The sequence below is a fragment of the Tenrec ecaudatus genome, chromosome 1, assembly GCF_050624435.1.
Source record: "Tenrec ecaudatus isolate mTenEca1 chromosome 1, mTenEca1.hap1, whole genome shotgun sequence".
Taxonomy (NCBI): Eukaryota; Metazoa; Chordata; class Mammalia; order Afrosoricida; family Tenrecidae; genus Tenrec; species Tenrec ecaudatus.
Genome location: NC_134530.1, coordinates 311,365,062 through 311,382,498, shown reverse-complemented (window position 1 = coordinate 311,382,498; position 17,437 = coordinate 311,365,062). Strand labels below are relative to the sequence as shown.

General features: G+C 43.9%; 2 non-coding genes and 1 pseudogene across 2 annotated transcripts; 2 read left to right on the top strand and 1 right to left on the bottom strand.

Annotated features, from left to right (window-relative positions):
* The first annotated feature begins 940 nt into the window (after positions 1–940).
* TRNAM-CAU (transfer RNA methionine (anticodon CAU)) lies at positions 941–1,012 on the top strand. The gene has a single exon. It is a non-coding gene; the product is annotated as a tRNA-Met (tRNA).
* A 5,093-nt stretch (positions 1,013–6,105) lies between these two features.
* LOC142442060 (signal recognition particle subunit SRP54-like) lies at positions 6,106–7,572 on the top strand (annotated as a pseudogene).
* A 6,436-nt stretch (positions 7,573–14,008) lies between these two features.
* On the bottom strand, positions 14,009–14,081 carry TRNAR-UCG (transfer RNA arginine (anticodon UCG)). The gene has a single exon. It is a non-coding gene; the product is annotated as a tRNA-Arg (tRNA).
* Between the last annotated feature and the right edge of the window lie 3,356 nt (positions 14,082–17,437).

Here is a 17,437-nt window from a genome sequence, read left to right as displayed (position 1 = left end):
CTACATTTAATTTGCTACTGATGGCAATTGGTGCATATCACTAAAAAATTTTAATCGTTTTAGTAGGGGGGCTCATACAACTCTTACCATAACCCATGCATACATACATCTATTGTGTCAAGCACATTTGTATATCCGTTGCCCTCATCATTCTCAAAACATTTGCTCTCCACTTAAGCCCTTGGTATCAGCTCCTGGTTTTCCCCTCTCTCCCTTCCTTCTCCCCCCTCCCTCACGAACCGTTGATAATTTATAAATTATGATTTTGTCATGTCTTACGCTGTCTGATATCTCCCAACCTTCACCCACTTTTGTGTTGTCCGTCTCCCAGGGAGGAGGTTATATGTAGATCCTTATAATCGTTTCCCCTTTCTACCCCAACTTTCGGTAGAGACCTTATTGAAAACCGAAGGCGCTCGCGGGAAATGGAAAGCAATTGCGTGCTTGCTGGCCCCGCCCACGATGACTACCAACGAATTTGCAGCAAAGCCCCCGCAGACAAAACGCCTTGAGAAGGATTTTTTTTATATATACAAAGCTCAGGAAAATTTGACCCAAAAAAATTCCCGTAGATGACATATCTGAGGTGACGATTCGTAAAAGAAATCTCACTGATTTGGCAATCTTCCGCGATTCCATCTCTGGCTTTATATTATATTCTCTTTTCACCGCTCCGGAAGTGCTGTGCACCGAACAAAAGTATCGATTTGTTAATGTGTTACTTTTCTATTCAAAAGAGAGACCTTTGAAAGCCCGATGATTACAGTATTACTACACTTTGGCGTGCACGGGGTCGCCGTGAGTCTGAATCCATTTTCTGTAACAATTGATGGATTATATTTTTCTCTACTTTTGTTTCCGGTGGCAAAACATTTCAGAGAAGCGATGAGTCTCGTGTACGTAAGGTGAACAGTATTATTTGCCAATGATAAAGCTGAACAGCAGAGTGGCGCAGCGGAAGCGTGCTGGGCCCATAACCCAGAGGTCGATGGATCGAAACCATCCTCTGCTAAGGTTCTTTTTTTCTCACTATTCAAAAGTTGACCTGTAGTTTAGTTTCTGTATTTATAAATAAAAATGTTTTTGAAGAATTTCAAAATAATAATAACATTTTAAAACAGATATAAGGTAAAAAATGTACAACTAAGATCTAAGAGAAACGAAACCATTTGCAATCTCTACAAGGAAACAGAATGTCTTTCATGGACATTCAATTATCAATATTACCATAATGTATAATAAATTAAAATTTTTGATTGCCACCGTGACCGTGATAATATTGCCATCTACTTATCCTGACACTTACGAGTTGCTCTGAGAAGCCAGAAAAATGCTGAAACAAGTTGAGTGCCAAAAGTAGAGACGAGGGTAGAAGCCACGGTTTTAGAGGGTTTGGGGGACAGGGTTTATACATTAATCCAGAAAGCTCACCTTATTAGATAGGTGTGGCCACGTGGTTAAGTAGAAGGCCATTGGACAATCTTTGCATCTTCAAGAATCTTAATCTTGGCAGTAAATAATTGAGCAGCAACTAGAAAAAAAGAGTTTCTGTGGCCACAGTTAAACCTTGAGCTGAGAAAGCCACCTCCGTGTCTCTACCTTGCATCGTTTTTTATATTTTCTAACAGGATTATTCTCTCCGCTCATTTTTCAAAACCCGAGTGTAGTTGCATGCCCTTCCACTTCTCTCTCAAAAAGGAGGCTTATTCAAATATTTATTTACTGACCTTTATGTGCCAGACACTGTGCTAAGAAAAGAAAAGGGCATTAAGTTGACGCAGGGTTTAACCAAGTAAATATGTGCAGGGCAGCAGGATATTTCTTTAGCCCTTTCAAGACAGAATTATTTTCTGCCTTGAATTTTTTGTCTCAAATGTGTGTTTTCAGAAGACCTTAAATTAAATAATTTTTTTCTTTTTTTAAGGTAATATAGATTTTGATACAATTAGTGAGACATATTGGGGATGGGATGATTTGGGGTGGGTTGAGGCTGGTTTCTTCAGAGTCAGTTACACCAAGTCCCACCAGATGGCAGCATGTACTAAAAGTGGGATAGAAGCTTTCCACAGGCCCCTAAAAGGTGGAAAATGAATGCACTTGAAACTGTTTCACAGGTCACAGAGGGATTAAAAGACACAGTGCTTGTCTCCACTCACAGCCAGTCCTGGGACTTTGGGGCTCGGCTCAAGGGGAGTCCCTATGGGACATGGGGGTACAGTGAATGGTGTGATCCTTTGCTGGGCATGGCTACACAGAGGATATGCTGGGCCCCTCTGGGGTTTCCCATATGGGCTCCAATACATTTCTTCCCTTTTGTGAAGAAAGAAAGAAAGAAAGAAAGAAAGAAAGAAAGAAAGAAAGAAAGAAAGAAAGAAAGAAAGAAAGAAAGAAAGAAAGAAAGAAAGAAAGAAAGAAAGAAAGAAAGGAAGGAAGGAAGGAAGAAAGAAAGAAAGAGAAAAGACAGTGTCACAAGGGAAAATACTGGTTATTTCCAGTAGCCCCACGACCACTTAGGAGTTTGATGAACCTTGTGAAAGATTCACATGACTGAACGTATGCTCACAGTTAAGATTTATCACAGCAGAGACTCTCAAGTAGATGGAGGAGTCCTAGAAAAAGATAAACATTGGTAAAGGTTAGGATATGTTTTTCTCTCCTGACCAACTGCAAGGTCATATACAAGATATTCTTATCCAGCAAAGTCTCCTTCAGTCTAGAAGTTCAACGTTCTTAAAAGGAAGCAGATTACATGTTGTCCCATGACCAGCCATGAAGAGGAATCCTAAACCAGAGACTGGGTTTTGTGGAGAGGGGACAGACAAAATCATTAGAAAGTAAAAAATGTGTAAAGATATTAATTAAGAAATAGAAACTAGCAGGGGAGACACAGTGCAGACAACCGTGCCTCCATAAGGACCTAGGCAACAGAGTCTCTGTGAGCTTACAGAGTAAACAGACTTTGTAGGTAGTTGTCTTGATCAAAAAATGCTGGGCCGTTTTTCAGCCATGTGGTGTTTACGGGCCCCTCTTTCAGTGGGTGTGTGCCCAGGGTTGGGCCCAGTTGGGATAGGAAAATTCCATATGGAAACTGTAGAAAGTGCATCTGGGATACTTAACTAGATGAGCAAGCACACAATTCCTTTGTACTTAGTGCAAATCCCAATTCGGTGTGGGAATGGCCTTTTGAGGTCGCTGACTATTCCGACTATCCTTGCTGTGCATCTCTCGCCCCTTAAACCAATAACTAGTAGGTCCAGTATGACAGTTCTTTGAATATGACCAAAGGTTCACTATGGCTCTCCTAGGGGGTGGGGCGGGAAGGGAACAAATAAGCACTTGCCTTGTAGCTAAGAAGGCGGGCATTATGGGTAGAAGAAGAAATACAAGTGAGTTAGTTAAAGTTTATTGTGCCAACCTGGCCGATAAACACATGTGGGGTTAATTGAAGGGCAGGGAGATAAATGGCTCCCTGAGCCTGGCCTTTCGAGTTCTCAGGTCTCTTGCTTTGTGATGGGCAGACCAGGGTGCAGCTGCCTTCAACTAGCAAGGCTCACTTCCTGCAAGACATCCGTGAGGAGAAGCCATAGGGACCTACCCTGATGCAGCCCTGGGTGCTGGAGCACTCATGTGGAGACCCCTGCCAGCATTGAGATTCTTACACATTCATTGACTCAGCTTTACTCCTGCAGTCACCATCATTACGTCTGTTTTGTGAAATGGAGGAGGACTTTGCGGATTGATGTCGGACATGTGGGTTAATGTTGGGCTTGTGGGCTTGGGCAGCACAAGGTTGGGATGTTTTCTTGATGCACACTTAACCTTTATATAAAATTCTCTCTTATACATGAGTTTCTGTGGATTTGTTTCTCTAAAGTACCTAGACTATCCCAACAAGGATCCTCAACTTGCTGCCATCCACTTGCTTTCGTGTGCTACAAATGGGGGGCTGTGGGGAAGCAGATTAGAGGGATGGAAGTTTGGAGAGAAAAGAAATGTGCTTAGTGGGATGGAAGAACAGACAGGGAAAGGGCAGTACAAAGAAATTTAGATTCTGTTTTCCTATGGGCAACGAAAAATCGCTGAAAGTTCAAAACCGCGAAGGGCCACCGGCTGCTGCAGCCAATCAAAAAGGGGCAGTGAGACTCCGGATCTGTTTTAGTAACAGAAATCTGGTTTTTTTCCTGGGCTTGGTAAAGAAGGCTACAGTTTTGCAGTTACAAAAAAAAAAAAAAAATCCTCCTCAGGGCATTTTGTCTGTGGGGGCTTTTCTGCAAATTCTTTGGTAAAGTCGTCATGGGCGGGACCATAAAGGGCAGGGCAAGGAAGGAAGGCAGCCTAAGAGACTGGTATGCCGCTTATATAGTCAGGACGTTTCACACTCTTGGTGGGTGGGGGAGTGGGATGTCTATAAGGAGCCCTGGTGCTGTAATGTTTAAGCCTCAGATTGTTATCGCCCAAGGTCAGCAGCTTGAAACCACCAGTTGCTATGACGTAACTCCAATAGTTATATCAGTGAGTTTGTTTAGGTTTTGTTTGTATTCTTCTTTTCAGGGTGTCACTATAATTCTCCCTCCCTCCTTCCCTCTTCCTCTCTTTCTTTAGAGTACAATTGCTTTCCCAGATGGGAGTACAATCTGTAACTCACAGAATCACCAGATGTACATCTTGGGCTAAGGCTGCCCATTCCCCTATGGACAAGGTTAATGTTCTTAAAGGAAACATGTAAGTCAAGCACCTCCTTTGAAAGATGATCTCTTGTGCCTCATCTCCTTTGATGCATGAGCTGATCCACAGGTAACTTCTGGTTTTTCTCATGGCCAATTCTGTTAAAGTAGGCCAGCTTAGGGGCTGGGGCATCCATTACGCATGCTCAGAGGTCTGAGCTACAGGCCCATGAAGGAGTGGTGCACTGGGCATGCTCAGAGGTTCAGGTTTCCAGACAGAAAGGGGGGCACGCCTGGGTGGGCGCTGCACCTGGATTGGCCCACCTGGGCCAGGTGTATTCAATTCAGCCAATGGGGTCGACCAGGGTCGTCCACCTCGCCTCCCTGTGGAATGATTGAAAAGGGCAGGAGTCCAGAGTCAACCTCATGACTTTCCGAACAGTTTTTAGGGAGGCTGCAAGTTAGTGAGGAGTCCTATGGGTGCCTGGGTAAACCTGAAACTTCTTCTATTAAAACTCACTTGGATCGCAAACCAGGCTTCAGGGTGAATTCTTTCTCACCCGGAGCCAAGGACCGAGGTATATATCTACCCTGAGAGATCTAACGATTCCTATATCCTCTGTTAGAGTTAACAATCTGACACTACAGCACCCATCACTCTGCCTACAATGTCCAGGGAGTGCATGTGTAATAGGACCACGTCTCCAGCTACGGCCTGCTGCAGCCAATTCTCAGAGGCTCCAATAAAATGATTAGCTAATTTTTTTAAAAGCAATCTGGAAATATCTTTTAAAAGGAAAATGAGTCAGTATCTGTAGAGAACTCTTGAGAAAGTATTGGAGCTGAAATGGTGAACACCCAATTTGTAGGCTACGGAGGACAGTGGGAACCCCAAAAGCCTCTGCAGACTATCTAGTTAGAGGAAGCCTCTGGCAAATCCCCTCTGGCCACAGACGAGGGACCTGACCATCTTTACTGTCAGGGATTATTATAAGCCTCATTATGGTGGATCACACATGGTATACCTCTATCTTGACTCAAGATGAATTTGTTCTAGGCTTGGTCCACATCAAAATATTTCTTCTCTGCATTTTAAATATTGATGGTGGTCGTTTCTTTCTTACTCTTGATTTGTATTTTTATCTTTATATTATTTTATTCTTGTCATTTTATTTTGGTTGTGTTTCTTTATTGTTTCTGTCGGGTTTCCCAATTTGTGGAACACGGAAGGAGTAGATGCATAGAGCTAATAACTGATACAACAGGGAGAGGAGTGGGAGACAGGGAGGGTGAGAGGGTTTGGGAACAAAACAATGAATGTAGGAGGGGCAGGGAGTACTAGAACTGATTATGGTTTTGTATGTACAACTTATTTTAAAAGCGATTTAACCATGGAAGTTTATGCTATGTGAATATTATATTAAGAAAATGACTTTTCTAAAAAGAACCTGTAAAGCTTGTCGAGCCTGGGTGAAAGCCTGAACCCCACATAAGGGAAACAGAATGTGATCGTGTTTGTTGGATTGCAAGAGAGTGGTAGAACAACCTGTTCACAGCTAACATAGTACAACCAAAGGAAAGGCTGGAGGGCCTGTTTGCTAAGTACAGACACATTCAGAGCAGGGCCTTTAAAAACAATGCAACCAGGCAAGAATTTCATCCAACGGAAGCTATGCAGAAATGGATCCTGTTATCATTGCCATTGAAGGAGTGGGAAAAAAAATTTTAATTTAATAAATCTTTTTATTAGGGCTCATACAACTCTTATCACAATCAATACATACATCAATTGAGGAAAGCACTCTTATACATTCGTGGCCCTCGTCATTCTCAAACTTCGCCTTCCACTTGGGTTCCTGGAATCAGCTCGTTTTCCTTTTTTTCCCTCCCCGCCCCCCCCTTCCCCCTGCACCCTGAATAGTCTCCCTCACTCGGTGTCTCCCCTCACCCACCTTCCCATTGCCCATCTCCCAGAGAGGAGGTTACACATAGATCCCCAAGGAAAAAAATTTTAATGAAAAATTTGTAATTCTTATTGTGGATACAAGTGGCCACCGTGAACAAGAAGACCCATTGTTTGAAGAAATGCTTTAAATTGTTGATGCTATACAGCCTGGCTGTTTTTTAAGCAATGAATGTCTCCATTGGACAGGCTTGTGAAGCCCTGGCCAAAGTTTTTAAAGATCAAGGAAATGTAGTTTCTGTAACCGTGACCAACCTTGAAGGCCATGCCAAACGTGGTGGGCACGCAGTGTAGTTCTCACCACACGTCGAATTTTTTTCATGGGTACAAAGGAGCATATAGATGACCTTGAGTCTTCGAGGCCTGATAGATACATTCAACAAGTTAAAGTTAGATGGCGATGAACAGCCAGCCTAGAGAAGTTGAAACATGCCCGTTTACATGGCAAGATGTGAATGAGCAATTTCAAAACACATGAGAATGGGCCCCTTCAGTCAGACCCTGCAGCTGATCCTTGGTTTTGGAGGAGATTTTATGAGCAAAGAAATGAACAGGAGTCAATGGCCAAGCTAAAGAAATGTAGGGATTGTATAAATGATGGAGAACTTGACAGACAGATGGTGCTGAAGAGTAACCAGAGGAGCAGGTGTGTCCACAAGAGACGTCCAAAAGCTTTTGACACAATATACTAAATTTCCACAAATGATAAAAAAGGGGGGATGGTATCAGAGAGCTTTTCAAAGTCAGTGACAGGTCTGAGAATGTGAGCCAGTCACAGACGGCAAAATTGAATCAACAAATGGCCAAAATGATGGATCCAAGATTCTTCATCATATGGGTGCCATGGCAGGACTTCAGTCACTAAGGAGACGCTTTCAACGGGGGTGCTGCTGCAATATGATGGGACTCAGTGATACGCAAAGAAGATGCCTGAATGTAAACTGAGTCGCTGATGACATAATTTCCTGAAACCTCAATCGTTTCTCTCGTCTGATAGAAAATGACAGGCTGAAATACAGGTATGAAGTTACAGGTTTTATTAGGAAGCTCAGTCTGCAGGGCTACTCTGAAAATGTATTTTTCTTGCCTGCCTGGACTTTTTTATTTTCTTCTTGTCTTACCCCCCCCTCTTTATTCTTTCTCCCTTCTTCCCCTCCCTCTGATCAAAGGGAGGAATACACGGTGTTTGGGGGGGGTGTCATTGATTCTGCTTAAATGACCTCCTTTTGTCAGTTTTCATACTGTACACCGAAGTGAAACAAATCATGCTGTAAAATTTTAGTACATGAAAGGTTTTTAATTGTCTGAAAGTCCAAGCATTTGTAAAACTGCCCTTCTCAATAATTTCAATAAAAGTGCTGTAAGATGAACCCCTCAAGACCAACAGTGAGAGTGGAGACACCAGGAGGGAAAGGGAGGTAGAAAGGGGGAACCGATCTTGGGGATCTACATGTAACCTTCTCTCTGGGGGATGGGCAACAGGAAAGTGGGTGAAGGGAGACGCTGGCAGTGTAAGATAAGATAAAATAATAATTTATAAATTATTAAGGGTTCATGAGGGAGAGGGGAGCAGGGAGGGAGGGGGAGGAAAAAAAGGAAAATGAGCTGATTCCAGGAATCCAAGTGGAAGGTGAATTTTGAGAATGATGAGGGCAACGAATGTATAAGGGAGCTTTACTCAATTGATGAACGTATGGATTGTGATAAGAGTTGTATGAGCCCCAATAAAATGATTTATAAAATAAAATAAACTTCAAAGTGGTTATAAGTTAAAAGGTTGCTCACATTCTTTGTGGTATAAAATTATGAGGGTATCACATAAAAAGGTAAGTGAAAAGTCGGTACCTACTATTAACTATTTAAAACTATGTCTGGAAAGAGAACTTTAAAGAGAAGTATAGTAGAGTAACTTCACCATCAGGTTCTGTTAGGTAGCTAGATTTAGGGGGGTGGGGAAGGTTGTCCCTCTCATGCCTGCAAAGGCCCCCATGAGGAAGTTAGGGGGAAATCAGGCACTAATTGGACACCTATGGGAAGACCCCAAACTGTGCTTGGAGAGACTAGAATCCCCTAGGCCCAGGTAAAACCAACACACACCTTGGGCACACCTACCTTAGGTACCACAGGTGGACCTAAACTCAGCCAATGAAGTCAACCAATACCTTCAACCACGCCTCCCCAGCCAGGGGTGTTAAAAGCCAGCTGCAGGAAAGCAAATTCCTCTCTTTTGTTCTTGTGACAGGTCAGAGGGCAGGGGCACACACACCACCTGCTGGGCCCCCATGTGCTTGGGCTCTTGCTGATTTTTTTTCTCTTGGTCGCTTGACCTCTTGGTTCCCAGGGATTGCCCAATTCCACACCTGTGGGTGTTCCTTTCAATGTTTTCCAGGCCCAGTTATGAACTGCAGCGCGGCTTCCGAGCAGCTTGGCACACGGTCCAGAAAGAGCATGTCCCCTTTTGGCACTGTAAACCCTGGACCGTCCCCTCCCCTTCATAAAACTCAGTTGGATTACAAGACGAGCTTTGACGTGAATTCTTTCAGCGTGTGGGGCAAAGACGGGAGGTACAGTCCACTCCAGAAACCTAACAATTATTAGAAATATTTGTCTAACTGAACACAATTGAGATAACTTTGCCATTGAAAATGTTAGCTCTGCGATTTAAATTGAAACTGAGACGTTTGTTACAGTGCACAATATATGTTTTATATAAAACTTGCATTGTTTAACTCATCTTTGAAGCCTTCACGGTAATGTTTCACTTTTAAAGTCAATTTTGTGGTTTCTTCATATCAAAAATGTGCTTGAAATTTTGGTATGATTTGATGGTAATAACTCATGTTATTATCCGTGATACCACCTAATATTAAAGAAATCACAAATATTTGGATATCACTATTATATATTAAAAATACGAGGGAATAAAAACACAAGTAAACGTCTTTTTGGTATTTTCTACTTTGAGCCAAGATCATTCTGACATCAGCATTAATATCCCTTGTTCCACATGCTCTTCTGAATCTGGCCTGAACCTCTGGCAGCTCCCTGTCAATGTCCTGCTGCAACTGTAGGTGGATGATCTTTACCGACATGTGCTATTCATGACGTTGGCCTGTAATTTGAGCATTCTGCTGCAGCACCTTTCTGTGGAATGGCTACAAATGGAAATCTCTTCCAGTCAGTTGGCCAAGTAGCTGTCTTCCAGATTTCCTGGCAAGGACAAGTGAGCGCCTCAATTAGGTTTCTGGGGTGGTTTACTCTAAAAGAATCCACGCAGCAGAAGCACTTTTGTAACCCAAGCGATTGGTATGAGGGGAAGGGAAGTTTTAATTATTACAGTCTCAGAAGTTACACACTCTCTCTGGAAAGCCAGCAGGCCTCACAGGGATGGAGGCAAGAGTCCGAGACTGAAGATTGGCTGCTCGTGGGAGCTCGAAAAACCACGTGGAATGAATGCGGGAACAGGAGCAGGAAACCAAGCTGTCGAACCAAAAGCAGGAACTCCCAAGAGCTGGAGCCCGGGGAGGGCATGGGGGCGTGTGTACCCCCACCCTCCGACCTGCAACAGAACACCCAAACAAGAGGAACTGGCTTATGCTCAGTCTGGTATTTATCCCCTCCTATCCCCACTGGCTGGGGAGGCGTGGTTGAGCGTATTGGCCAATGTTATTGGCGGAGTTTGAGCGTACCTGTGTGATGTCATGTGTCTAGGTTGTGGCCAGGTTTAGCATCACCTGCCCCTAGGTGCTCTTAGTCTGTGAGCATGCTCTGTTCTGGATTTTCCCATAGGTGGCCAATGTGTGCCTGATTTCTTTCCAACCCCTTTATTGTGGCGGGGACAGCTGATTTTCATTTACAGCACATTAGGGTCAATCCCTAATCTAGCTACCTTTCAAACCCAGCAGTCAGCATGATCGTGCTAATTCAGATAAATCAGATGTCACCCCTCTACTCTAAACCTTCTATCCTCTTCCTTCTTACTCAGTGTAAATGCCTCCTTTAATTCATGACCTTGAACGCCTGTCTGGTCTATTGTGACGGTCTGACTAGATCTCCTATTGTGGGAAACTGAGGAATGGGAAGAGTGTGTGCCAATAAATTCTTTATTCTGGCATCTTAAGAAGCCTTGCAGGCCAGGATTCTGGGATTGAGGGAGGCCTTCACCCTTGTCAGTTAGAAATGAGTCCCAATCACATTCTCATAATTAATATTGTTCCCCACTTTATCCTCCCATAATAGTGCTAACTTAAAATTACCTCTTAGAAGCAAGCACATGGCTGGTTGCTATCTAGCTGGCAGCTTCATCTACAGGAGCAGACATACTCCAACTGTTCTTCCTGCTTTGGGGACAGTCACTGCCCCTGACCTGGTCCCAGCACTGGTGTTAAATTACTCAGCCATCGAATTCAGGGACATTTAGCATTAGGGTACAGCCCACTTTGTGGTTACTCTTAGGTTTCTGGAGTGGGTGGTACCTTGGGTCTTTGCTTCACACGCTGAAAGAATTCACAACAAAGCACGTTTTGTAATACTAGTGAGTTTTTATGAAGGGCAGGTCAAGTTTCAGGTTTTACAGTCTCAAAAGGGGACACCCTACTTCTGGAAAGCACTGGGGTTCACAGATGGGCACGAACAACTACGTGGAAAAGAACACGTGGAACTAGGGAATTCCGGGAACCACGAGGTCAAGTCAGCAAGAGCCTAAGAACCCAGTGGCATGTGGCCCTGGAGTAGGCCTAGAGCGTGCACCCCTGCCCTCTGACCTGCCACAAGATCAAAAGAGAGAAATTTGCTTTCCTGCTTTTCCCATCACTGGCTGAGTTTAGGTCCACCTGTGTTGCTTTTACCTGGGTCTAAAGGGTCCTAGTCTGTGTATGCTCCATTTGCGTCTTCCCATATGTGTCCAATTGCTGCCTGATTTCTTTTCAGCCTCCTTTACAAGGGTTTGGAGGCAAGGGAGGGACAACCCCTCCCCAAATCTAGCTACCTAACAGTTTCCTGAAATTAGGGGGGGCTGGTATGTCTGAGCGTCTATAAGTTGTTGGAAATACAATTTTTTTCTCTGCGCAGACCTGACTCCAGAAGTCATGGTGGTGGTGAGCACCCCAAAACTTTTGTCGGTCTCAATTTCTTCCCTTCAATTGCACAATGGTCCCTTAGGACCCTTCCGGAAAGGAGGCTGGACTGCACATCCTAACACAGATTTTCTCTTGCTCAAGCACCTCCCTCCACCTCCACCCCTTCCCCCCTCCCCAACCTCCCACCACCTTGACTTCCTGTCAAGTCCTGGAATTGCACAATCCTCTCTTTGAGCCTTTGCACTTGCTATTATCCCCCTCTTTTGGGGGGTGGGGGGTGGGGGACTCTTCTTGGTGTTTCTTTGGGTCATATCGTCACCTCTCTTGTTCAAGTATCACTTGTACTGGGACTTCTTTTCCCTTACTTTATTGTTTCAAAACCTCGATCATTGTGTGTTAATGACTGTTTACAGAATACCTACTATGTGCCAGGCATTGTTTCAAGTGCTTGCGATGGCACCAGTCAGACCGAACATTCATAGTTCTCTTACATTGTTGGTGGTGGTGATAGAAGAGGCAGACAATCCCACAATACGCACAATAAAAAATTCTTCCTAATCATGGAAATCTGTCCAATAATATTTGATATTTGGTAATCACTTGGAGCCCTGATGGCAAAATGATTCCGCATTGAGCTGCAATCCAGGAGGTCAGCAGTTCGAAACCTCCTGCCGCTCCACAGGAAAAAAGACAAGGTTTCCTTCTTCCCCAAGGTCACAGAGTCATAGTAAAGTATTACAGAAACCCACAGAAGCAGTTCTACCCCATCCTCCAGGATTGCTATGAGTTGGAATCCCCACGATGGCAGTGAATTTGTTGTTTGTAGTGAACCACACTCAGAGGAAATGTAAATGAGAAATCTTTTATATGAAAAGCCTTAAAAATATATGTTTTGTAACCCACAAATTCTTACTGCCATGCATGTATCTAACAGTGTTACAGGTCACTGCTCTGAGTGGCAATGATAAAAGCTCCGAGTTGTATTAAGCATCAGCACCTATGCTATAAAGTTAAGAACCTTTTAAAAAATTCTAAAAAACAACAATAATAATTTTTTTAAAAAAGAACCTTGCCAGGGGAATTCATTGTTGACTAAACAGCAGTGCTGCGGAGACACAGCTCCTCGTGTATAAGGAAGTCATATGTATATTAATGTGCTTATTCCAGAACTCTCACTGCCATTGATGCCAACTCATAGGACAGAGTAGAAGCCTGGTCTTTCTCCAGCAAAACAGCAGGTGGTTTTGAACTGCTGACTTTGCAATTAGCAGCCCAATGCATAAACATTACCTGGTGTCTTGACTATGCTAATTAGAATACTACATATTCATTATGGAGTGGAGAATTCTGGAAAATCCAACCTAAGGGCAGGGTTATGGTGATGAGGTACTCAAGCTTTCCAGCAAGATGGATTCCTACTACAAGGGCCACTGGGATGGCTGTCATTACTGGGCCTGCATCAAGCTTGCCAAACCAATTGGACATCCCCGCACAGAAGGGTCACAGGAAGAGAGGAGCCAGCTAGGGTGCAGTATAGCACCGATGAAACATACAACTTTCCTCTAGTTCTTTAATGCTTCCTCCTCTTCTCTATCATGCCCCAATTCTACCTTACAAATCCAGCTAGACCAGAGCATGTTCACAGGTACAGGTAAGAGTTGGAAACACAGGGAATCCAGGACAGATAAACCTCTCAGGACCAATATTGAGCATAGTGATACCAGGAGGGTAAGATGGCGGGGAGAAAGAGGGAACTTATAATAATGATCTACATATAACCCACTCCCATGGGGATGGACAACAGAAAAGTGGGTGAAGGGAGCTATTGGTCAGTGTAAGACATGAGAACATAATAATTATAAATTATCAAGGTTTAGGAAAGGAGGGAGGGGCAAAATGAGGAGCTGATACCAAGAGCTCAAGTAGAAAGCAAATGTTTTGAGAATGATAATGGCAACAAATGTACTTGACACAGTGGATGGATGGACTGATTGTATGAGCCCCCAACAAAATGATTTTAAAATAAAGACTTAGCAAAATAAACCTAGGAGCCTCTAGGTCTCTGCAGGTCATTCTAGGAGAAGGCAAGAAACCTAAGTGGTCACCACCACCACGCCAATAAAAGGGGGCGAAAAAGAACACTAAGTGGGAACAACTCCAAATCTGAGGTTATTTAACTGCGACAGAAGAATTGGGAGAAAGGGGTTTGGAAAAGGCAGACAAACGGAGAGAATCTGTTGCTGTGTAGTTGGCTACCTAAGCAATCCGTTGGGAAAACGTCAAATCCAAAATCAAAACTACATTAACCACGAAGGGATTCGAACCCTCAATCTTCTGATCCGAAGTCAGACGCCTTATCCGTTAGGCCACGTGGTCCTTGCAGCTGAGGGTCTGCTTCAGAACTTAGAAAGTGAATGGAGCGTTTTGTCTGGTCCTGAGCTTTTCATACTGCCCCCTATTGACAACGATCCAATGGCATCCATGCCGCCCGCATTTTGCGTCGGTGGGAAAATGTTACCTTCCAGTGTATGGGCTATTGGAGCCCACGCGCTTTATGCAGCGTTGAGACGGACAATTATTTCTGCCTTGCAACATATGAATAGAAAAATCGTTTGCTTTTCGACCTCAAAATAGAAAGAAAAAAAAAAAAGGAGTGTATGGGGGTAAAAAGAAAGCCCTCTTTATCTTCCTCGGGAGGGGCGCAAGGTGGGGTGTATTCCTAAGTCACACACACACACACACACACACACCACACACCACACACACCACCACCACCACCCCGCAAAAGAGCTACACTGACACGAAGCGGGTTCCCCTCTCGAGAAGGGCAGGTTCCCCGCAGGCACTTGCCTTAAGTTGAGGAGAAGGGCACAGGATAGGGGACCGGTTCTTGTTTTTATTTTTATTTTTATTTTATTTTTATTCCGGTTCTTGTTTTTAAAGGCACAGTCAAAAGAGGGGGGGTCTCAGCTCAGCACATGATTGAGCAATTTTCTGATTAGTTCCCTCACTCTCCTTGGATCTCCTTCATATTTCCTTTCATGTTTATCTTGCATACAGCTCCGTGTCCGGGTATTTCTAATTTATCTTGGGCGTCAACTCTGCGTCAACATGACCCAGCCCGGTTTCCAGGCCTGGTTACCAGGCCTGATTTCAGCTCCATCTCAGGCAGGAGTCCCTGCTTCGTCCCTATCATAAACAATTGCATACGTTTTACATTGAGGCAAATGTGGCAGTTATATCATCTTTAAATCAACTTTTGAAGGGGTGGAGTTTAGCCTGTCAATCAGGTCACAGCTCGATGACCTCATTTGGAGTCGCTAAGGAGATAAATAGCTTGCTGGAGGCAGGATATGTCCTCACTCCCTGCAAGACCTTCCTGTTGACAAGCCACATGGAGCTCGGTTCATGGCAGCCAGAGCCTTGAAGCTGGAGAAACCACTGGAGGCCCACGCCAGCGCTAAGATGCTTCCACCACCACTGGATCCACAAGACCACCCACTGGCCTCTGATCTGCCTGCACTTAACTTCATTGCATGTGTTGAGTGAGTCTGAAGAGGAAATTACAGACTGGTACTGGACATGTGGGCTAATATCGGACTTAGGGACTTGATCTGGGCTGGGATGTTTTCTTAATGTACAATTACCCTTTATATAAAGCTCTTTTCTATGAATTTGTTTCTCTAGTCAACCCAGACTGACAGCATATTTTTTTCTTTTTTTTTAATCAAATCATTTTATTGGGGGGTCGTACAGCTCTTATCACAACCCATCCATCCATCCATTGTGTCGAGCACATTTGTACATTTGTTGCCATCATCATTCTCAAAACATTTGCTTTCTACTTGAACCCTTGATATCAGCTCCTCATTTTCCCCCTCCCTCCCCGTTCCCCCCTCCTTCGTGAGCCCTTGATAATTCATAAATTATTATTTTGTCATATATTACACTGACCGATAACTCCCTTCATCCACTTTTCTGTTGTCCACCCCCCAGGGAAGGGGTTATATGTAGATCCTTGTAATCGGTTCCCCTTTTCTACCCCACCTTTCCTTCAGACACAGCATATTTTAAAATGAGCTTTCTATGGTTTCTTCTCTGTTAATGCTCACCCACTCTCATTATTTCCAGACTCTGAGTGGGATAGTGGTTTGTGGTAGGCTGCTAACCACAATATCGGTAGTTCAGGACCACCAGGAGCTTTTTACTTGCATAAAGAGTTCAGTATTGGAAGCTCACAGATGCAGTTTATGCCCTTCCCCGGAGCGTGCATATGAGTTGGCACTGACTACAAGGCAGTACGTTTTGAGTACTTGGGGCAGGTCTGGAAGCTAGTCTCCAGACTGTCTCCTGCCCTGCCTGGCTTTCAGCAAGGGCCAGGGGTAGCCATTTGGGCTTTGATTGTTCCATACGACATTAGGCACTTTTCACAGTATGTCCCTATCTGCTTTCAAGAAAAGGCTTTTCTTGTGGTTTCTCGGTGTGCTGTTGTTCTTGTCAGGGGCCATTAAATCCCGACCCATAGCAACCCTGTGCACCAAGGAATAAAACACTGTCCGATCGGCACCATCCTCACAATTGTTCCTGTCCTTGAACCCAGCCTTGCGGCCATTGTATCAATCCATCAAACATCTCCCTCCCCACCTTCGCTGCCCCTGCCCTTTACCAAACATGATGTCCTTCTCCAGGGACTGGCCTTATGGGCGTGAAATCAATCAATGCTCATGGAAGCAGCAGCCAAGAGATCAAAAGATGAGTTTCATGAGGTAAATCTGCTGCACTAGATAGGATGTTATTTTGAGAGTGCCTCTCAGTGTCTTCATATATTTTTGAGAGTAAATGAAGAAATGCTTTTTTTTTTACCTTTAAGAGCAGGATCTTTCCACAAAACAATGAACAAACAAATCCGTGTTTCGATAAAACCTTTCTACAAGATATTTACAGGATTTACGGTATTTGATAGACCACTTGGCCCACAAGAAGACATGGCTTTTAAAGTTCTCTTTATTTTAGGTCATTTCTTCCAAGCCTGTTCATGAACCTCGGTGACCCCGTTTGAAGAAAATGACAACAGTCCCCACTTCAGGCACTTGCTTCATTTTCTTAGAACCCCGATCCTGTGAGCAATAGCTCTCTTGCCTCATTTGTGATAGGGCTTGGACTTTTCCTGATCAAGAAATCTGCAACCCTGTGAGCTGGCATGGAGTTTTCCTTCCCTCACTCTTTAAATGCCATCAGGCAAACAAAGGAGCTCGTTCAAAATGGGCTGGAGTTTTCACGTCTTTATATATATTTTTATTAATGTGAGGACTATGAAGCAAGAGAATTCTTCTTGCTTGGAAATATGTGAATATGGACTTGTCTCTCTCTCGCTTCCAGAAAGAAGGAAGACTGTTTGCAATGCTACAGAAAGACACAGGCAGCAAATCCTGGTAATGACCCAGGGTAGAGTATGTGGGAGTGGTGAGAAGTAGCTGAATATAGCTATGTGTTAAAGCAGCGGTTCTCAACCTTCCTAATGCCGTGACCCTTCAATATAGTTCCTCATGTTGTGGTGCGCCCCCAACCATAAAATTATTTTTTTCCATAAAATTATTTCCATTGCTTTTTCATAACTGTAGTTTTGCTACTGTAATGAATTAGGAAACCCCTGTGAAAGGGTTGTTTGACCCCCAAAGGGGTAGAGACCCACAGGTTGAGGACCGCTATGTTAAAGGATTTGCAGACTAGCT